This window comes from Pseudorca crassidens, chromosome 5, assembly GCF_039906515.1.
Source record: "Pseudorca crassidens isolate mPseCra1 chromosome 5, mPseCra1.hap1, whole genome shotgun sequence".
NCBI classification, from domain to species: Eukaryota; Metazoa; Chordata; class Mammalia; order Artiodactyla; family Delphinidae; genus Pseudorca; species Pseudorca crassidens.
This window is the reverse complement of record NC_090300.1, coordinates 136,077,717-136,095,361: the sequence shown is the minus strand read 5'-3', so window position 1 is coordinate 136,095,361 and position 17,645 is coordinate 136,077,717. Positions and strand designations below refer to the sequence as shown.

Here is a 17,645-nt window from a genome sequence, read left to right as displayed (position 1 = left end):
TAACATCCATCCATCCATCCACCCACCTATCCATCCATCCATCTGTCCCTCCGTCTTTCTTCCATCTATCCATCCATCCATCCATTCATCCGTCTGTCCACAAACATAGTTTAACCAAACAGAATCATAGGAATAAGTCATATTAAAGATTTTAGAGTTCCCTTCGTTAAGTCTTCTCATTTTATAGATAAGAAAACTGACATCTAGAGAGAGGAACTGACATTCTTCAAGTCTGTTTGTAGAGCTGAGGTTAAGACTGTCGGCTTCAGAATTTAAGTCCGCAGCTGTCTCCCTTAAGTAAAGAAAATACAACCTGAAATATGACTTGGTAATCGCCGAGTTGGGGCAATGTGGAATTCACATAGCACACACCACAGTTCTGTCAGTCTCTGCTTTTCTGTGACAGTCCTAACGCTCATGAAAGTGTTTTTGTTGTTCCTTAATAGTCGCTGGCTCCCAGCAGGCTCCAAATTTCCTTCGCAGGGGGTTCAAAATGTCCCTGTTGAAATAACATTCTTCTCCCACTTTGTAGCACTGGGCTTCAGAATTTAATATAGCAGTTGACTCTTGATATCAGTCTTCGATGTTTCTGGATTTCATTTCTCTCTCTTTCTCTTTTTTTGTGATATAGATGTCTCTCCTTTGAGACTCCAACTCAAGGTAGCCATTTGTGGTGTGAACCAGCTGCTTCTTGGGAGCCCCGTTTGTGTTGGGCTGAATTTCCTGGGAAATATCTACTGATTGAAAAAAATTTCTTTCCTTATTCCTGGGCTTCTAGAAGTATGTCTTGGAGCTTTTGGGAGATGAATAATTGAATAATTGATACTGCTTTTGACGGTCTTTATTGTTATTTATTTCTTTTTTACTGAGGTGTAGTTGATGTACAGTATTATGTAAGTTTCAGGTATATAACATAATGATTCCCAATTTTTAAAGGTTATATTCCATTTATAGTTATTATAAAATGTTGGCTCTGTTCCTTGTTGGTCTTTAAATTGTTGTCAACTCAGAGAGGAAGGGTGACTCTTACTATATGAGAAGCCTTATTTTGAAACTGTGGACAAATGGTCTGGTGAATTGAATATTCCAGAGGACTCTATTTAAAACTAGCTTCTATGTTGTAATGTTGAGTGAAAAAAGCAAGATGCTGGGATATGCCTAGGATGCCACTTTCGTTAAAAGTAAGTAAACAAATTGGCACTTACCTCTGGGGAGTGAAAATGAGGGTAGTAATGACTTGAAGAGAAAACTTTCGACCTTTTAACTTTATATGTTTCTGTATTGTTTATTTTTCTCTTTTTGATTATAAGCACGTAATAAAGCAAACCCAGACTAAACAGAAAGCCTGGCTATATTTTAATGGGACTCACCCGGGTATGGGCAATAACCTTTCTATTGTCTTCTTAAGATAGTTTGCCATTTACCCAATGTAAAGTTTACATGTGTCTAGTTTATAAGTTGTAACTTAGTAATTTTATATACAATTAATGTTGGTTGCTAGAAAATCATAATGGCAGACATAGTCAAACTTGCTCAGTATGGGCAGAAATTTAAACTTAAACTTCACTGTGAATTCTCCCTTCACCTTATTATTATTTTTACCAATATTTTTTGTTCTTTGCTGCACCACATGGCACGTGAGATCTTATTTCCCCGACCAGGGGCTGAACCCATGTCCCCTGCGTTGGAGCAGAGTCTTAACCCACTGGACCTCCAGGGAAGTCCCTACCAATTGTTTCTTAATGAGGTTGATCATCTACTTGTATGCATGGCCCAAGCTGGTCATTTTTCAGGACTTCCGACAGAGATTCTAAAACTTCCTGGAGGTATTCTGCGAGCTGACTTGGGGCCATTATGTTTTCCCAGGTCTCCTTGACTGTGGTGCTCTCAGCTGCCTTGGACATGGAGAGTCATTCGATTTCACTGGCTTTCCCAGACCAGCATCGTGTTCTCTGATACCAGCCATCCTGCCTTCCCACCTCTTTCCCCTTAAATGAACTTCTTTCCTGTACTTGGCAGTTCGTGTCCTCTGTCTTCATCTTTAGGGCATCCTCTGGTGTTCCTGATCTCAAATTAGGAAAAATAAATTGAGTCCCACTCCCTGTGGCTCCAAGCATTTGAAAAGGCAGGGAATGTGTGGATTATTGTACAAGAAATAGATCAGTGTGTAATGGCCTAAAATGGAAAAAGAAACGTGACTGCTTATTCAGGCATTTGCAAAATGATGCAGGCTGCCTCTCCCAACTGTCTTTTATAAAAACAATTTCCAGAAATGTGTGGACTAGGTAAATGATATGTTACTGATACAAAGCACAACCGTGATTATACTAGCAGAAGATTATGTTTCCTCTGTTTTACAGTCTGTGTGAATTTCTTTCAAGTTATTAGGTTGAACTGTATGAATTGCCAAATTGAGCTACCAAAAGGGCAGTTTCATCCAATTCAACCTAAGAGAGCTTATTTGCTGAGTTGTAAGACATGGGAAATATGTGTCTGCATAAGGAAAGAACATGAGATGGACGTGCTTTAAGGAAACTGGGCATCCTTTTTTTATTTGAACCTGTCTCTAATGGTTAGTATTCACTTAGTTGACACTTTGTTGTTGCCTCACTAGCTTTCAGAAAGTATATAGAGCAACATTGGTTGCCTAGCAACATGTTCCAGCCCAGGAGGGTTGGAGAATGGGTCAGTGATGAGCAATTATGTACAATCAAGTTTAAAAATGCATAGCAGCCTGCTATATCCATGCTCTGACCACCAGGAAGCATCAGCATTCTGCTGGCTTGGGTTTATGGCTGTTGTATGTGAAGTTATTGCAGTTGTGGTCTGGATCTCATGGTTGCAATTCAGAAAAATTTTGCGCTGGACCAAAGTAGGCTTCTCGTGCCCCTCTGTACATTGGTCCATTTTGCAGAAGCATCTGACATCCATCATTTGGTTGGCTGCCTATCTGGACACTCATCCCTTTGAAAAGTGAAAAGAGAAAATGAAGAATTTGCTTAATTGTGATTGTTTTCATCTCAGCAAATTGGCCTCTCTTAGTGAATCTGTATTTTGCCAAAGAACAAGTACACACAAAATGAGGGACAACGGTCCCCTTACTCAACCCAAATCATTTTTTCAAGAATCACGAATGCTGGGCAGACATTCTCTCTGGAATGGCCCAAGCCCTGAATCATTTCTCCTCCTTCCGTTCCAGCAAAACAGAAGACACATTTCGCATCATCCCGTCCTTACTTAATCTTTCTGTCAGCACCAGTATCAATGGTGTACATCCTGAAAGCAGCAGGAAAGCTAGGAGGCATTTTTATAACGCTGGCAAAGCTAATAGAGCACATTTCATTGTTAAGAATCATTGAGTTTAATTGGCAAATCAATTTTTAGGCCCTTTCCATTTGTATTTTGTTTAATCAACAAAAATAAATCGCCGTGCCAACCTTGAAAGCTCCAAGTCGGAGAACAGTGGCAAATATTTTGTTCGTCCTGCCAAAAGTGCTTTCCAACAGCAATGTCTTAATTGAAGATGATTTATATTCAGAAGCGTTTTATCATTTGTCTGAAGAAGGAAAAAGCTGCGTAAGCAAGTAGTATGCAATCGTTTTTGGCACTGTTTCTGACTTTTATCTACACTCTATCCTTCAGATGTTTATAGAAAAGCGACCTTCCCTAGCCCTTCTTGCTAATGATTCAGGCTCCATGTCCTGATGCAGCTGTCAATTAGCCCCTGTAGCCTTTGGTGAGAGGTTTTCGCTGAGGAGGACTTCCAAAACCTAGGCTTTTTCCCCTTTTCTGCAGGGTTTTACTGACCCTGAATCCTGATCTCTGGGCCTTTGATGGAAAATGGCTGGCATCTTAGTGCTGGAAGATGGGCATCCTGAGCGGGCCTGGGAAAAGCGGGCTGCTGTCTTGCTTTTCTGGTAGGAAAACCTCACTAGCCATGCCGACCGTAGCATTTTGGCTTTTTCTGCCTTCCTTGCACTCCAGGGAGGGGGGAGAGATGACAAGAAGTACCATTTATTTGATGCCTACACAGTGTGTTCTCGTTTCTCATGACAGCCCTGAGAGGTGAGGGAGCTAAACCCCATGTATCTGGTGAGGAAGCTGAGGTTCAGAGAACATCAGTAACAGTCTGTACGTGGAGTGGCTGCCGTTGGCATCCTGTTCCATTTGTCTCCGGTCATCTTCCCATTTCACTGGTGCTGGGAAGTAGCAAAGAGCCCCCCTCTCCAATACCCCAGTTTCACTGAAACATGCTTCCCCTCGCAGGGCTCCTGGGGGACAGGTACCATAGCGTGATGGTGGCTGACGCTCTGCGGGCTCTTGCTGTGTGCCTGGCATGTTTCCAAGAGCTTCATGTGTACCCTTAATTCGTGTAAACTTCATTCTCCTCTTAGCTACTTCCATCCTCATCTTACAGATCAGGAAACTGAGGCACGGAGTAGTTGGTGGACTGGTCCAAGGTCACATGGCTAATGGTTGGGGACCATTTGAGTCCAGGTAGTCTGCCCCAGCATCTGTGATCTTAGGGGTTTACCTTCCATGGCATGTACCCTTGTTTGTTTGTCCTTCCCCTTGCCTCCAAAGCAGCGGGGAAGATGATGAAGCAAGAGGAAGGGAAAATAGTACAGTTTTATGGACAGTGGAGGCCACTGATTTACTTGCCTCAATTTTGGGCTCATTCATTGATCTTCAGCTGTACTGGGATGCCCTTCCTGCTGCCATCTCTCCATTTCCCATTGGTTCTCGTGCCTCTGCGAAAGCTCCGTCTTCCACGGGGCCCTCTCAGGTTAATGGGAGGCCAGTTGTTTTCCAGGGGTCACCAGGAAGCCCACAGTGTGACCTGCACATTACTCAAGGTGCAAAAAAAAGGAACCTCAATAAACCCAGAACCAAACTCAGCAACTCCTAAACAACGCCCTGTAAGTAACCAGTTCTAGGAAGCTCATGGGATGGTAAAAATCTAGCAACTACCTGAAATTCCGCACATTCTTTGGGAATTTACTAGGGCCCCACTCTCAGCACCTTCAGGTACAATCCTCAGATCAAGTGAGGAACAAGGGAGAATTTTCACATTCCCTTGGGGTGGGAAGGCCTACAGCAGGTCAGGTCACTTAATATAATGTTGAGGGTAATACCCACAGAGGACAATTTCTGATGCCACGCCCTGTTCAAAGCATTTTGCTTTGAACATGAATCATGAGCTGGATGCTGTTATTATCCCCATTTTACAGATGAGAAAATCTGCTCTGTGACATGTGCACGTATATTGTAATTTTAGGAAAGCGAAAATACAAAACACATCTCAGAATCAAGGATGTAGGTGGTGTGTGGCTTGTGGGCTGGTGGTGCCAGCGTGTGGCTGCTCTTCAGAGCACAGCTGCCTCCTTATGAGATGGGCCCTGGCGACTAGCTGAGACGTGCAGGGCAATACCACAGCCGGCGTTTATGGAGTTACTACCGTAACTACTACTGCACCCTCCAACCCCTAGAAGTAAGGATAGAGGGAGAGGATCACCTGAGAGAAACTGACCTGTGATGGAGGGACCCCCAGGTGGCCCTGCAGGGAGGAAGCAGGGGCGTGCATACTCCTTCCTTCCTTCCCCTCCTCCTACTCTCCTGGCTTCTACTGGTGCCTAAGGGGCCAGAGGGCAAGGGAGCCTGGTTGATGCAGGTCATAGAGGTCAGCCTCGCAGGGCGCATGTCCCAGTGGTGAGAAGTAATCCAAAGGGCAGCCAGAGAGTGTTTAGTGCATCGCCCTTTCGATTCTTAAATAACTTTTATCCTGTGGGTGGTACTTTTAAGAGCGCAGGAAGCAGCTCTGCCATCTGTAAATGCTCTCCCTGGGCGCTGGGCATCGTGGGAGATTGCTTAGCTTGTGCTACGGAGGTTTTGTAATCCTGTTAGTGATTGGAAACTTCCTGTTCTTTTCGGATGCTTTTAAATCCAGCCTTTTCCTTTTTTTTTCTATTTTATTTGTACGCCTGTTATTATAAGGTCACTTTAAAAGGCTTCCTTATACCTCATGATGATGAACCGGTCCGCTTCAGTATTACAGGGGATTGTATGTCACTCTCTCATGTGGCATTGTGTTCAAGGGTAGTTTCCCCCTATCTTATGACAGCTTGATGTTTAGAAATGAGCATTTCTGGAGTTTGGAGACAGAGAAATTATGTCGGGAAGCACTTGAGAAATTAAAAAGTGTTATGCAGTGCAAGGTTTTACGAGGCAGCGGGGGTGACTGACGTCACCGAGGTTGGATCTGGGAGTCGGGGATCTGTTACTGGCGCCAGCTCATACTTGCTCTGTGACTTTGGGCACCACCTCTAGGCATTTCTATTTGTAAGGTGGAGTGAACGCTACAAACAAAGACTCTCTCCTTAAGCAGACTTCAGTCGGGTTCCTCTGAGTCCTGTTTTTGTCTAGATCTGGACCTTGGCTCCTGTCCTGTCTTTGGCCTGCCTAGCCCAATTTTAGCAAGAATCCTGCTAAGTCAGTTCAGAGAGAATCACCCACTCTTGATATGTGATCACCCTTGATATCTGATCACCCTAGGCTACCTTCAGCAAAAATCCCATTGCTTGTTTGTTAATAAGAAGCCCCCTACCCTGCTGTCTCCTCTGAGTAATTTTCTGTCCACTGACTGCCTCACTTCGCTTGATTGCTGTAAATCCTCAGGTGTCTTTGCTGTATTCAGAGTTGAGCCCCATCTCTCTCCTATTTTGCAATAGCCCTAAAAAAAGTCTTTCTTACCGTTTTAATAAGCATCAGAATAATTTTTTCTTTAACTTTACCCTCCAGAAAACCTTGGAATTGTTCAGGATCCTCAAGGACCACTGATCCAACCCCGCCCAATGTCGAGAGTGATGTGGAGCTCACTGTGAGGTGTCTAGTACCTCAGGGCAGCAAATGAGGACCCCATTCACTCCCTTGGGGGCTGGTTCTCATTGTAGAGAAGCTCTGTCTCTGTTTCAAGCTCAAAATCTGCCTCCACTTATACTCACTGATCTCAATTCTGCCTTTCCTCAAAACCTGTTCTTCCTTTATTTAAGTGAATAATTTAGCTTCTTAAATTGTAGCCATCTTAATGAAGATAATTTTAAGCTGTGTCTTTTCTTTTTCTTAAATTTATTCACTTATTTTATATTTATTTTTGGCTGTGTTGGGTCTTCGTTGCTGCACACAGGCTTTCTCTAGTTGCGGTGAGTGGGCTTCTCATTGCAGTGGCTTCTCGTTGTGGAGCACAGGCTCTAGGCACGCGGGCTTCAGTGGTTGTGGCACACGGGCTTCAGTAGTTGTGGCATGTGGGCTCAGTAATTGTGTGGCACATGGGCTTAGTTGTTCCACGGCATGTGGAATCTTCCCGGACCAGGGCTCGAACCCGTGTCCCCTGCATTGGCAGGCGGATTCTTAACTACTGCACCACCAGGGAAGCCCCTAAGCTGTGTCTTTATTGCCTTTCTTGCTTTCAACAGGACTCTGAGCCTGGTTGAACCTATGTTTCCCACTCTGGGAAGATGCATAAGGGTGATGCCTCAGAGGTCTTCTCTCTGTGGACCGTGTCTTTATTTCCTGAACTCTTGGGTTGCCCTGTTCCTCTGCTTCTAATTCTAAGTCCTTTGTTTCTTTCCTCTTTTAGCTCTTGCTGATGCCTTGTTTGATACAAGTTTATAAATGATGTGCTTCTTTTCCTTTCATGAAGTAAAGTGCATGGGATTTGTGAAAGCTGTTTGCCACTTAGAAGTCTTTTTTTTTTTTAATTTTCAGATTGATGGCTATTTTCCAGATGTTAACATTATCAGAAGCCTGACCTTCACATGGTATGTATGCTCTGAAGGACCTTTTAGGTCCATCAAGGGTATATAAATACATTAACTTTTTAATTTACTTGTTTATCATTTAGCCCTAAATCTGTCCTTGGTGTTTGTTGAGTTTCACCCCCTATTCTTTCACCTCATTCATGAGTATATTTGAAAAGCAGTGACTTCTACAGGATCAAAACAACCAAAGTTATTTTCTTGAAGAAAGAATTTTAGGATGAGGATTTAAAAAGAAAATCAGATTTACTTATAAATATTTCAATATGGCTCTGAAAAGATAGGGATTCATTTTGTTAAAACATCAACAGAATACTATTATCACACGTAAGAAATGAACAATAATTCATTTCTTAATATCACTGAATATTCATGTTCAGATTTCTTTGATTGTCTAAGAAATATTTTTTCACAGTTAGTTAAAAATACCTCAGAGTAATCAAAGGATTTAAACAAAGTCCACACATTGCATTTGGTTAATATGTCTCTTAAGTCTCTTTATTTATTTATTTAATAACTTTATTTTATTTTATCTCTATTTTTGGCTGCATTGGGTCTTCTTTGCTGCACGTGGGCTTTCTCTAGTTGCAGCGAGCAGGGGCTACTCTTTGTTGTGGTGCACGGGCTTCTCATTGCGGTGGCTTCTCTTGTTGCAGAGCACGGGCTCTAGGCGCACAGGCTTCAGTAGTTGTGGCATGTGGGCTCAGTAGTTGTGGCTCACAGGCTCTAGCGCTCAGGCTCAGTAGTTGTGGCTCACGGGCTTAGTTGCTCCGTGGCATGTGGGATCTTCCCGGACCAGGTTTGAACCCATGTCTCCTGCATTGGCTGGTGGATTCTTAACCACTGAGCCACCGGGGAAGCCCCTAAGTCTCTTTTAATATGCAGGTTTCCTGTCCCTCTCTTGTTCTGTCTTTTTTTTTTTAATTAAAAAACATTCTAAAAATTTTTAAAAATGGCATACTTTTAAACTTATTTACTTAAAAAAATCTTAAATTTAGTTTTGGCTGTGCCACAGGGCATGCGGGATCTTCCCTGACCAGGGATTGAACCCGTGCCCCCTGCATTGGGAGCATGGAGTCTTAACTGCTAGACCACCAGGGAAGTCCTCTTGTTCTGTCTTGTGATATATTTGGTCAAGAAGCTGGATCTTTTGGATATTTTGAATCTCTTGGATCGGGATCTGTGTGTTTCCCCACAATGTAGATTTTGTTGCCAACATTCTGGTGTTGTCATTTAATGTGGGTTTTTTTTTTATAATAAAGGTTTTAAAAAAATTTTTTTTATTTTTGGCTGAGTTGGGTCTTCGTTGCTGTGCGCGGGCTTCTCATTGCAGTGGCTCCTCTTGTGGAGCACGGGCTCTAGGTGCGCAGGCTCAGTAGTTGTGGCACGCGGGCCCTAGAGCATGCGGGCTTCAGTAGTTGCAGGGCGTGACCTTAGTAGTTGTGGGGCGCAGGCTCAGTAGTTGTGGCGCACGGGCTTAGCTGCTCTGCGGCCTGTGGGATCTTCCTGGACCAGGGATCGAACCCGTGTCCTCTGCATTGGCAGGGGGATTCTTAACCACTGCGCAACCAGGGAAGTCCTAATGTGTTTCTTTGTCCCCAAAATGTCCTATAAACTAAAGTCTTGATCAGATTTAGGTTCAAATTTGGGGACAAGAATATTTCACACATGATAGTGTAACTTCCGTCAGGTGACATATTCTGAGTGTCACCCAGTTCAGAAGACCAGCCACATGGTAAAGTAGAAGCTGTTTCTGTGAGGGAGAAACACTTGTAGCTTGAGAACAAAGGTTGCTGCGAGCTAATTCCTACCTCATGTATCTAGTCTTGATTTTCATCTTGGAAGAATACTCTTGGGTATGAAGGGCTATGCTCCATGTCTTGGTGGGTAGTTTCAGATCTACCAGCTTGCTTTGCTTATTCCTGCCATTTCTTACAAGAGTCTCCTAAGTGTGCTCTGCCTCACCCCTCCTAACTAGGACGCTGTGGACTAGAACTGGGGTAGGTGACTTACAGCCCACGGTTCTGTTTTTATAAATAAATTTTTATTGGAACACAGCCACGCCTGTTTTTTTACGTATTGTCGGTGGTTGCTTTAATGCTACGGTAGCAGAGTTGAGTAATGGCCTGAACAAAGCCTGAAATATTTACTATTTGGCCCTTTACAAAAAGAAAGTTTGCTGACCTCTGGGCTGGAAGGTAAGCAGAGGATGAATAAGGCTTTAGCATATGGAGCAAACAAAAATATTTTCTCATCACTGAAATGCCACTCAACCTTAGTACCTGTGAATGTGAAATTCTGTGGCTCACAAATTGTGGCTTAAACCATTAAGATAATTTTGTTTTTCTTTGTTCATTTTTCTACCCATTACATGACATCATCCTTCTACTTGCCTGGAAATACAATTCAACACGGGTGGGTTCACATTTAATAATGGTGACATTTTACTGGGCAGATAACTGACTTAGTAATCTCCAGATTCAGCATTTGAGTCCTGATTTGCTATACCCTCTTCCTTAGATAGTATAAAGCTTTCTCTTCCACCAGTGTGCTCCTGTGTGGTTGGTTTTCGCCTTTGTATGATGAAGAATTCTCCATCCTTTCAATGAATGTCTCGTGCTAAGGGTTTTCAAAATAAGTAGACTTGCATTTTTTTCTCCTAAATGGAACTCAGCTAATTTTATCGAAACTATTCCTTTTGTCTTTTATCTATATTGTATGCTACATTATTATGGATGGCTTTGGAATTCTTCGTGTAAAAAAAAAAATTGAAATACAGTTAAAATATACATGACTTTTTTTTCTTAATTGCATCTTAATGTACTAAAAACTAGAGTGTAATTATTAAAAATGATAGAAGGAAAGAATTAAAACAATAAAATTGCTTAGAAAAGCTCCTGTTTCATAATGCATTCGGAAATAATTGGTATCATAATGTGTAATTCACAATCTTTCTTTGAAGTATGAAGCTTAAGCTTGGGTGGGCAGGGGACCTCTTAGGACGTGGTGATGTCTGAATTAGTTCCTTCAGTAGCACTTCTGAATCTGTACACAGATTGTAGCATCTTGCTACCTGCCTTGTTGTGTGTTTTTGTTTGTTTGTTTTTTTGTGGTAGAGAGAGGTACTTCCTAGAGGAAGGGCTAGGACAGAGGGTCCTCTAATGCTTTACCAGACACCTCCTACTGCCCTGTTGATTAGGGAAGGGAGGAGAAGAGAAACTGCTTAATATAGGCTGTGGCGTTAGCTCAGGCCACAGGGTAGTTTCCTGGGCAGTTGACGTAGACCAAGCAGAGGACCTTTTTGCCCAGGTGTCAGGTAAGCCTGGGGCTTATGCTTCAAACAGGCTGAGAAGCCTCCTTGGCTTATTGTCTAGACTCATCCCCTCATCTGGCCCTGAGGATCTTATTGCTGAGATGGCCAGAGTTGATGAATCCAAGAAGCAGCACCATCAGGAAAAAGAGGGAAAGGGATTGGACTCCCAGGCTTGGAGTCTGAGCCTCAGTTTGCCTATGGCCTGGGCATTTGTCTCCCCGAGCATTGGGAGACAAGAACACACAAGGAATCAAATAAGGAGAGAACATTCCAGGCAGACCTGAGCTTTTTTTTTTTTTTTTTTTTTTGCGGTATGTGGGCCTCTCACTGTTGTGGCCTCTCCGATTGCGGAGCACAGGCTCCAGACGCGCAGGCTCAGCGGCCATGGCTCACGGGCCCAGCCGCTCCGCGGCACGTGGGATCCTCCCGGACCGGGGCACGAACCTGTGTCCCCTGAATCGGCAGGCGGACTCTCAACCACTGCGCCACCAGGGAAGCCCCAGACCTGAGCTTTTATTCGCTACTCCTTTGGTTCAAGCGTTCCTTGCCCAGGACCCACCATATCCAGGCTCCTTCTCAGAGCAGTGGTAGTGCTGGTGGTGCTGGTGATGGGGGTGCTGGTGGTGCTGGTGGTGATGGTGGTGGCGATGGTGATGCGGGTGCTGGTGGTGCTGGTGATGGGGGGAGTGCCATTCACCACAGCTGGTGCTGATTCCTGAGCCCCAGCCTGCTGGGGGAAGTTAGCTCTGTAAAGGGGTTGAGGTCAAGACAGTCACACCAGAGCTTATCTTTTGAAAGAGTTGTACTGGGGGTGGCAGGCTGGGGAGGCAGCACTGCCCAGTATACTTATTTGAAGAAGACCATTGCTGTTCAGAAATTTGGGGCCTCTTTTCTGGAAATAGCTTTTAGAGTCTGGGGTGTATTCTTTGGAATATCTTCATCAATGGCCAATTTTTCTCTTTTTGGATGGCTTTGATCTTTCAGTAAAATTCTTTTAAAAAAACCTGTTTTTCTTGTTTTAATTTTTTTTCGGTAAAATTCAAATGTCACCTTCCCAGACAAGCCTCCCTGAGAACTGAATATGAAGTAGCAGCCCCTCCACACACACACTCCCCACCCCCCCATCACCCGCTGTGTTCGTCGCCCGTCCTTCCCAAGGTCACCAATGGCCCGTGACCTCAATCAGGGGCTGCCACGGCTCTCAGAGACAAGTCTGCCACACAGCGTAAGTTCTTCAGTTGGATAGTGTCTTAAAAATAGTTTTCCAAGGTGACTACATTGAGGGAATAACTGAGATTCGGAAATATGTGTTCTGATCTATCTTGGTGACCAAACCAAACCAAGACAGTCTCCTTATCAAATCTCATGTGTTGGCATGGTCTGCAATGTGGGGGCTCAGGCAGGGTGCAGGGTGTCTATCTAACTGTGGTTTTAGACCTTAGTAGCCCCTCCTCTCTCCACCGCGCCCCCAGCACAGTTTCACTTGGGTAACCAGGAGATTCACCCCGATCAGAGACTCTCTCCCTCAGAGCTGCTGACACTTCGGGCTGGACACTTCCCCGCGGTGCAGGCTGTCCTGAGCTTTGTGGGATGCCCGCTAGATGCCAGTATCCCGCCCCACCTGTGACAACCGAAGTGTCTCCAGACATTGCCAGATGGCCCTTGGGAAGTGGAGTAAAATTGCCCTGGTTGAGAACCACTGGTCTAGTGATACACTGTCATACCCAAGACTCTACCGTTAACCTTTTACACCATCCTTTATCATTTATCCGTTAGTGTGGATCAAGTTTGCTCATGTGTAAGAAAGTACTTTGAAACAATAGCATGTTGTTCAAATTTGGATTACGTTGATGACTGAAGTTCTGTTTCGTAACCTACATTTGTGGTTACAGTTTCTTTGACACCATTGTCCCCAGTTTTTCCCTTTGTCATTTATGAAATATTCTCCTCCACTGCCGATCTGTTTTCCCTCACCCAACCAAGGAGGATGTCGTCCTTTGCTAATGCGTTGTGTGAGTTTGACACCAAAGATCACAGTCTTGGCTGGAAGAAATCTTGAAGGATTTTTAGGCAATAAATGTCCGATGATGTCCACGTCATCATTATCATCTTGTCCATTCCCACTGAAGAAACTAAGGCCCAAGGAGGGACAGGGATTCACCTAAGTTGTGGTTACCGGCAGAGCCATGACTGTATGGGTGTTTCTGGGGAATTTTCTTACACTTTTGTTTTCTGTGCGGTTAATGCTGTGATTGGCAGAGTTCTCGGGGGGCTCTTACCGGTCCCGTGAGCTCCTTGCTGGAGCCTGAACATTAAGTGTCCCTGTCCTAGGCTTGCCACAGGCCTTGCTAACAAAAAGTTTTCAAAAAAGATGATCAGGGAAGAAATTAGGGGAGTTGGAGAAAGGGAGGGACAGAGGAGTGCTCTGAGGAGACATTTAATGAAAATGGGGAAACTGTGTGAGAAAAACAATGCAAAGGAAATAAGAAGAGGAGGAAAGGGGAACCTCTGATAAAGGAACCAAGGAATTCAATCAACCAAATGCAGTGTGTGGATCTTGTTTAGACGTTGAATTGAACGGACCAACTCTGTGTGTGTGTGTGTGTGTGTGTGTGTGTGTGTGTGTGTGTGTGTGTGTGTGTGGAAACAGGATTGAATAGTTGAATTGGATTATGGGTCCATGGGGATTATGTCCTCATACAATTTGCCGTAGTAAAAAGTTAAAAAGAAATGGAAAGCTGATCAATTTCAGTACATTATCAACTTCTTTGCAATGACACAAAATATAAATAGTGTGAGACATTTGTTAATTTGTAAGTCTTACCTTAAAGAGGCTCTTCCGAGCCTAGCCAACGCTCTCCAGTTTTCCTGGCAAGGTCCCTTTGCCCTGGGTGACAGGCACATGTGGAAGCTTGTCCTCACCAGGTGGGCAGGGCGGCTGCCTTTCCAGTGGCCCCTGCCCCCGCTCCCCTGATCCCCACGCCAGCAGAGAGCCTGCAGTGTCCCTGGTCAGTTGTGGTGCTCCTGGGAAAGAAACATGAGGGTCTTCCTCCCTGACTGTCCCTGTGCCTTTCTGCCCCCTCCCAGAAATGGTCTGTGGGACCAACTTATTTTTTCCACATATATTTTATTATTTAAATATCATGTAAGTAATATATGCTCTTTGTAAAAACTATGCACAATAAAAATGAAAGTTCCTGTCCTTCTCTCTTTCCCCTCCCATTGATTTCATTGCCTTTTCCAGAAATGCATAAATATGTATAATAAAGTTTTTAGGTCTTTTTTGGTTATTACCAGCATGTCAGAGTTTTGTTTTCTTTCTTTAATTTTTAATGATGCAAAAATATATTTTTAAGCAGTCACAGAAAATTGGGAGTATAGCCCCAAAGAATTTTCTTTCCTCCACCCCAACCCCCAATCAGCTTTTGCCTGTTCTTCTCATCATGTCCTTATAAGTGAAAGGATCTAGTTCGAATGAGATGTTGTATTTAGTTGTCATGTCTAAATGTTATGAACTATGCCTTGTTCTAAACCCTAGGAATGTATCAGCAAAAAATACACACGATAATCTGTCTTTGTGGAGCTTGCATTCTAGTAGGGGAGACAGAAAAACAGTAAATGTAACAAATACTAAATCTTGTAGCATGGTATGAGGTAAATGCTATAGATCAGGGCTCCCCGACACTCGGGCCATGGACCGGTACTGGGGCCTGTTAGGAACCGGGCCGCACGGCAGGGGGTGAGCGGCGGGCCAGCGAGCGAAGCTTCATCTGCCGCTCCCCATCGCTCCCCATCGCTCGCATCACCGCCTGAACCATATCCTCCCCCCAGCCTCCCTGGTCTGTGGAAGAATTGTCTTCCACAAAACTGGTCCCTGGTGCCAAAAAGGTTGGGGACCGCTGCTGTAGATAAAAGCATAGCAGGGCACAAGGTCATTGGGCTGCCATTTTAAATACATTGCTCAGGACCAGCCTGATGAGAAAGGGCTTTTGGACGAACACTGAAAGGAAGTGTGGATATCAAGGAAGAATGCTCGGGAAGAGATAATAAGCCAGTGCCAAGGCTTTGAGGAGGGCGCATCCCGGTGTGTGTGAGCAAGGAGGCCAGTGGGCCAGGTCTTTCAGTCTCTGTAGGCCAGTTAATTCTCCACCACCCCCCCGCTTTGGGCTGATGCCTTTTTTTTTTTTTTTTTTTTTTTTTGCGGTACGCGGGCCTCTCACCGCTGTGGCCTCTCCCGTTGCGGAGCACAGGCTCCGGACGCGCAGGCTCAGCGGCCATGGCTCACGGGCCCAGCCGCTCCGCAGCATGTAGGATCTTCCCGGACCGGAGCACGAACCCGTGTCCCCTGTATCGGCAGGCGGACTCTCAACCACTGCGCCACCAGGGAAGCCCCCTGATTCCTTTTTAACTCATGGGAATGTCTTCATTCTACTCCTGCTCTTTCATCTGATGACTTTTTCTAGGTTCCACCTTTTCTTATATTTCTTGACATTCCCCATTGAAGTTCTCTCTTGTCCTCATGAGTGAGATTTTGGACTATGATTTTGTTGATCCTCTTTGCCACTTCCTGTCTGACTCTGCTTTAACTTGCCCCTGGCCCATCTTCTTTCCCCTGTTGCCTGTTGCTTTGCCTTTTTCTTCGCCTTTCTTAGCACTTTTTGCCTTTGAGAACTTAACCCACTCTCCTTCCCCCAATAGTGATTACTCTGGAGCAGGTGTTGTTCTAAGCGCTTAACAGTTGTTAATTAATTTAATCATCAGTAGCAACCTTGGGTGATAGGTACTATTTTTTTACTCTTTTAATTTTATGAATGAGGAAATTGAAGTACAGAGAGAATATGTAATTTGGCCGTGGTAACACAGCTGGGAAGTGCTGGGGCTCAGCCCCAGGCCATTTGCTTCAAGCACGTGGGCTCTCATCCACTGTGTGATGGACACACGTCCACACGTGTCCTCTCTACTGAGCTTCAGCCCAGTCACTCCAGTTTCTGGGGGATTCACAACAAATAACCACAAACTTAGGGTCTTACCACAACGCACGTGGACTTCCCTGGTGGCGCAGTGGTTAGGAATCCACCTGCCAATGCAGGGGACACAGGTTCGAGCCCTGGTCCAGGAAGGCTCCACATGCCACGGAGCAACTAAGCCCACGCGCCGCAACCACTGAGCCTGCGCTCTAGAGCCTGTGAGGCACAACTACTGGTGCCCGCGTGCCTAAAGCCCGTGCTCCAGAACAAGAGACGCCACCGCAGTGAGAAGCCCACACACCGCAACAAAGAGTAGCCCCCACTCTCCGCAACTAGAGAAAAGCCCGCGCGCAGCAACAAAGGCCCGAAGCAGCCAAAAATAAATAAATAAAATAAATTTATTAAAAACAAAAAAACCCCACATGCTTATGATCTCACAGTCCTGTGAGTCAGGAGTCTGGGTGCACCTGAGTGGGTCTTACAAGGCTATAATCAAGGTGTTGGCCAGGCTGCATTCTCATCTGGAAGCTGGTCTGGGGAAGAAACTGCCTCCAAGCTCATTCACGTGGTACCAGAATTCATTTCCCTTCAGCTGTGGGATGGAGAGGCCTGGATTTCTACTGACTGTCAGCTGGAGGTCACTCAGCTCCCAGGGGCCACCCGTAGTTCCTGCCACACGGCCCCGTCCACAGGCAGTTCACAACCTGGCAGTTTGCTTTTCAAAGGCCCAGCATGCTAAGGTGGACTCTTACATAGTGAAATGTCATCAGCGGAGTGACATCCCATCACCTTTGCTGTATTCCATTGGTCAAAGTCAAGTCATAGGTCCCGCCCACAATCAAGGAGAGGGGCTTGTCCAAAGGTGAGGATGCTTGAGTCATCTGAGGATGTGCCCTCCATAGCATGGCTTACTGATCTGGGAAATACACCTTGAAACCAGAATTCACTATTTTCCCTCTTCCAACTTCCTGGTATCTGTTAGTGTTATCACTAGTCTTCCAGCCACCAGATTTTCAGTGTGAGTGTTAGCACTGACACCTCTTTTTCTTTGTTATTTTCATTTCACTTGTTTCATGTTTCACCTTTCACTTTTTAAGTCGTCTCCAATTTTCTTTGAAGTGTCCTTGAAATCTGTCTTCCGAAACACTGACTTGCATCTCTATCTCTCTCTGTCTCTGTCTCTCTCTCTCTCTCTCACACACACACACACACACACACACACACATACTGGTATTGCATCTCCCCTAGAGTCTGATGTTAGCCTAATTGTCCAACCTTTTCCCAGTTAGCAGGTTGCTTCGCTATTTTGTTGTCATCCTGTTGGTTCAGAGCATGTCTGTTCCTCCAGGAATGTCCTTAGCACCCCTCTTCCATTCTTTTCCAGCAGATTCCACCTCACTCCCTGCCCCTCAGCCCCGAGCCCCCTTGACCACTCCTTTCTCTAAGCCCCACTTAACGCCTGGTTCTTTCCACCCTGGCTTCGTGTTGGAATCATCAAGGTCACTTCAGTTGGATTACTCAACCATGTATAGACTTGGCCAAGTTCCCTCT

The 17,645-nt window shown here is 44.9% G+C and overlaps 1 protein-coding gene across 3 annotated transcripts in view; it reads left to right on the top strand.

The window, feature by feature from the left end:
- Positions 1-17,645, top strand: part of TIAM1 (TIAM Rac1 associated GEF 1) — a 398,067-nt gene that overhangs the window by 75,548 nt on the left and 304,874 nt on the right. The window contains exon 2 of one of the 3 annotated variants that reach the window (XM_067739312.1): positions 7,765-7,817. The exons of the other annotated variants lie outside the window; for them this stretch is intronic. The gene's annotated coding sequence lies outside the window, so the exon portion shown is untranslated. The remainder of the gene's footprint in view (positions 1-7,764; positions 7,818-17,645) is intronic. 3 annotated transcript variants of the gene reach the window in all.